At 42.2% G+C, this 5,308-nt stretch overlaps 1 non-coding gene across 1 annotated transcript; it reads left to right on the forward strand.

The window, feature by feature from the left end:
• The first annotated feature begins 420 nt into the window (after positions 1-420).
• Trnas-uga (transfer RNA serine (anticodon UGA)) lies at positions 421-494 on the forward strand. Its single transcript has one exon. It is a non-coding gene; the product is annotated as a tRNA-Ser (tRNA).
• The last annotated feature ends 4,814 nt before the right edge of the window (positions 495-5,308 follow it).

The following is a 5,308-nucleotide window of genomic DNA, read 5'->3' on the forward strand; positions in this document are numbered from 1 at the left end:
ATGCCGGCAGCTACCAAAGCACGACTCACGCCTGGTACTCACAGCTTCACTTCTGCCTGTACCTCGTCTCCTACGTTCCAAACTTTACAGAAGCTCTCCTGCGAACCTTGCAGAACTAGCACTCCTGAAAGAGCTTCTGTAAAGTTTGGAACGTAGGAGACGAGGTACTGGCAGAAGTGAAGCTGTGAGTACCAGGCTTGAGTCGTGCTTCGGTAGCTCAGATGGTAGAGCACTTGCGCTGCAGAGTGAAAATCTCATTCTGGAAACATCCCCCAGGCTGTGGCTAAGCCATGTCTCCGTAGTATCCTTTCTTTCAGGAGTGCTAGTTCTGCAAGGTTCACAGGAGAGCTTCTGTAAAGTTTGGAACGTAGGTGACGAGGTACTGGCAGAAGTGCAGCTGTGAGTACCGGGCGTGAGTCGTGCTTCGGTAGCTCAGATGGTAGAGCATTGCCCGTGAAAGGCAAAGGTCCCGAGTTCGAGTCTCGGTCGGGCACACAGTTTTAATCTGCCAGGAAGTTTCATATCAGTGCACACTCCGCTGCAGAGTGAAAATCTCATTCTGGAGTGTTTCATATGTTTTCATTTTGCATTTTTTAAGATTTCACCTTTGTTTTTAGAAAATTGCTTTCTCTTGCGCTACCTAATAATTCTGTATTTTTTAAATTTTTACTACAGCATCCCTGTGCTTCACATCAAAAATCAACCATTTTCGAAAAAAACCTGAATTTAATATTCATAATTTCAATTGTGCTATAAATACTGTTTATTTTTAAGTAACAGACACGAGGATAACTACGTAGAACAAAAATGTTTCATAGTTTACATGGCCTTTATATACTGTCACTGTTTCCAGACAGTTCACTGTTCCAATTTCTAGAGGAATTTAGTAAGACACGGGTCGTATACGTACACAAAGGGATTGAAATGAGGTATGCAACAGGCCTCATGTACAGGTGAAGCTGTTACGATCTTAACTGACCAAGGCGACTAGGAAAACTAGCACAGTCTACACCAACTTACGATAGTTTACTGTAGCCTACGGTAGTTGTTCAATTACAATTACTACGATTCGGTTTTTTTAACTTCACAAAGTTGAGTCTACTTCCCCTAGAAGTATAAGTCGGCAGTGGACTGTCATTAATTCACAATTTAACGACTAGACTAGGAATTTCTACATTCTCCCGAGCTCCCAGACACTGAAGACATATGGTCATGGTTTTCAGACAGACCTGCTAGCCTCTGCGATTGATGATCTCTGGAACAGACCCGAAGTATCATAGCATCATCTAACCGTGTTCGACATCTAACGTCAGTTCGACTGGATGCCCAGCCGAATTAGATTTACTGTGTTAAATTTCCCACTTTTTCTGTACCCTCAAACAACCCAAAAATTTTAGCATATATTCCTCCTACTGTGCATCTCTGTCTGCGGCTATATCCCGCATGCTACCTTTAGTTATATGGTGGAGGGTACAACGTGTAGCAGCGCTGCCTCCGGCTTTGCCTGTTCCTGTCACGCATGGTTCGCAGGGTGAACGACTGTCGGTTAAGTCTCCGAGTGGGCGCGAATATCTCTGATTTTAGCTTCACGGTCTTTTCGCGAGATATATATAGGAGGCAGCAATATATTGGTTGACTGTTAAAGGAACGAACGCTCTCGGAAGTTTAACAGTAGACCAAACTGTGATGCAGAGCGCTTCTCTTGTAGCGCCTGCCACTGGAATTGGATGAGCATCTCTGTGATGCTTTCGTGCTTGCTAAATGAACCTGTAACGAAACGTGCTACTCTTCTTTGGATCTTTTCTGTTTCCTTTATCAGTCGTGTCTGGTAATGATCCCATACAGAGGAGCAATATTCAAGTATTGGGGGAACGAGAGTCTCGTAAGCTACTTCCTGTGGAGTTTGATACTGAAGACTCTTCCTAATGGTTCAAATGGCTCTGAGAACTATGGGACTTAACTTCTGAGGTCATCAGTCCCCTAGAACTTAGAACTACTTAAACCGAACTAACCTAAGGACAATTTTGAACATGGCTGATAATGCAGCAACCGTAGACGAAATTTATAATATTACTTGAAAATAAAGTTCTTCGGTGTCACAGGTAAAAAATTTTCAACTTTACGTAGGTTTCAACTGTTCTAAGGCAGCCTTCATCAGAAGTAAAAAAATTTTTACATTACATAAATAGTTATGTTATTTCATATTTCATAATATTTCATAACTATTGACTCTATGTAATGTAAAATTTTTTTTACTTCTGATGAAGGCTGCCTTAGAGCAGTTGAAACCTAGGTAAAGTTGAAAATTTTTTACCTGTGCAACCGAAGAGCTGTATTTTAAAGTAATATTATAACATAAGGACATCACACACACCCATGCCTGAGGCAGGATTCGAACCTGCGACCGTAGCGGTCGCGCGATTCCAGACTGTAGCGCCTAGAACCGCACGGCCAACCCTGCCGGCAAGACTCTTCCAGTCAATCTCAGTGTCACATCCGCTTTACATGCGGTTAATTTTGTGTGTTCGTTCCAGTGCAATTCGCCGTGTACACATATGCAGAGCTAATTAATGGAAGTAACTGCTTCCAGCGCTTATTCTGCAATTTTTTAATCATACAATACAGGGTCTTTCTGTGCATGTATGCGCAGTAAGCTACATTTGTTTATGCTCAGGGTGATGCACGAAGCGTCGATCTTGCACATCGTTTCAATTTTCTAGCTTCGCGACTTCTCTATACACAATAGCATCATCCGCTAAAGTCTCATGGGAAACACACACATATATGTGTGTGTGCAAAATAAATGACACACACACACACACATACACACACACACACACACACACACACACACACACACACACACACATATGTATATATATATGATCCCGGGTGAGGTGCTACTTCCCTAGAGGCGCGGAAAAAGTTGGGCTGCAGATCTCTGCCGGCCGGTGTGGCCGTGCGGTTCTAGGTCAGACAGAAACCGGGCTGCTGCTACGGTCGCAGATTCGAATCCTGCCTCGGGCATGGATTTGTGTGATGTCCTTAGGATAGTTAGGTTTAAGTAGTTCTAAGTCTAGGGGACTGATGGCCTCCGATGTTAAGTCCCATAGTGCTCAGAGCCATTTCAACCATATTTTTGCTAATCTCTTTCGAGGAGTCTGAATTTTTCTGTTCAGAATTCAACATAACAAAATCAGCTACAAAATACGGCAAGGTAAGCAGAATTGCACACTTCAAGTATCTAGGCGAAATACTTGAAGCTACAGTAGGAGAAAAGGTCGCACAGAAGACTCGACCACAGAGCGTTAGGCAAGACACAGCACATATGTAATAAAAAATGCATGTCCATTTACACAAGAGTCAGACACTACAACGCAGAAATCAAGCCTGCAATACTGTACGCAAGTGAGATGCTAACGCTCCATGCGAAAAATGACATGGAAAGCATACTGAATGAAGAAAGGAAAAATGAAAATTCTCGGCTCAAAGCTGACAGAAGAAGGAAACAGAATACACTCTAGGAAAACTACAAAGAATATGTCAAACACAGCAGTAAATGTCAGAAAAGGAAGGTTGAATTTCTATGGGGGCCTCATCAGGCTACCACCAAAACGACTCACCAAGAGAATTCTAGCATACATACAAGAGGTCAGGTCACCAATACCATGGATCACACAAGTCAAAGTTGACCTAGAAGCAGCAAAAATCGATCCAATAGAAACTGAAGACAAAAATGTATACAGGGACAAGATACAGAAGTGGAATGTGAGGTCAGAGAATGAAGTTCCAAAGAAACCAGGGACAAAGTGGACTGAAGATAGACAGAGACTCATGGAGAATAAATGAGAGAATCGTGGAAGATCAAAAAGAACGCTAAAATGGGGTAGAATGCTTTGCGTGATTCTACAGGGTCCCGACGCAAATAATAATAATACCCAATACAACAAATATACAGAAGATAACAGGAGAAAAAATAGAAAAATACATCCAACTGGCTGAGGAAGTCAAGGACATGTGGCATCAGGATAATGTTGACATAATACCAATTATACTCTCAACTACAGGAGTCATACCACACAATATCCACCAGTACATCAACGCAATACAGCTACATCCAAACGTATATATAGAACTCCAGAAATCTGTAATTATTAATACATGTTCAATTAACCGAAAGTTCCTAAATGCAATGTAACATATATCGTACAGTTAAAAGGAAGTCACACTTGATCAAGGGCCGCGTCACTTTCCATTTTTAACCAGACATAACGTCTGAGAATGGAAAGATGGTTCAAATGGCTCTGAGCACTATGGGACTTAACATGTGTGGTCATCAGTCCCCTAGAACTTAGAACTACTTAAACCTAACTAACCTAAGGACATCACACACATCAATGCCCGAGGCAGGATTCGAACCTGCGACCGTTGCGGTCACGCGGTTCCAGACTGAAGCGCCTAGAACAGCATGGCCACACCGGCCGGCAGAAAGGAAAGAAATAATAATAATAATATATGGTGTCCCATTTATCTTGCTCACCAAAAATAACTTTTTTCTGTGCGACAAATAGAAAATTATTGCGACCAATGTTTTTTTTTAACATCATTGGGTAGTTCTTGCTGACGGTATACGTTTTACGTATCCCCACAGAACTGAAAGTAATGACCATATAACACTCCCTTGGGACTCATCCAAAACTACTACTATATCTGAAGATTTCCCTCGGTTCAGAATGACATGCCGCGTCCAGTTTGCTGGAAACTCTTCATTCCAGTGACACAGGTTGGTCTGATATTCCATTCGCTCGTATTTTGTTCTTTAGACGGCAACGCGGAAGTGTATCGAGTGAGTTTTGAAAGTCAAGAAACGCGGTATGGGTTTACTGCTACGAACAGAGCGAGCTGGGTTTCACACGATCGTTGTTTTCGGAACCCGTGTTGTTGCTATTAAGAAGATTTTGGGTCTCGATAAATGTCATAATACTCGAGAATAAAATGTGTACCAAAATTTACAGCAGGTCGACATCAGAGATATAAATCTATTGTTATGTGCGTCTATTCGACGACCCTTCCTGAAAACGGTAATGAAGTAAAGTCTGTTTATTTGCTATTATACTTGCTGAGGCAATTTCAGCGGCCGGCAAAGTACTTTAACGTGTTGTGGGCGGACACCGCCGAGAAAAATTTACGGACGTTAATTCCGGAAGCTAAATGAACGACACGATGAGGGTCAGCACAACAGGTGGTTAGCAGATTCGTCTTAATCTGCCAGCATAAATCTCCGCGCTAAGAAGTGAAACTTTTCCTC

Source organism: Schistocerca serialis, chromosome 10, assembly GCF_023864345.2.
Source record: "Schistocerca serialis cubense isolate TAMUIC-IGC-003099 chromosome 10, iqSchSeri2.2, whole genome shotgun sequence".
Taxonomy (NCBI): domain Eukaryota; kingdom Metazoa; phylum Arthropoda; class Insecta; order Orthoptera; family Acrididae; genus Schistocerca; species Schistocerca serialis.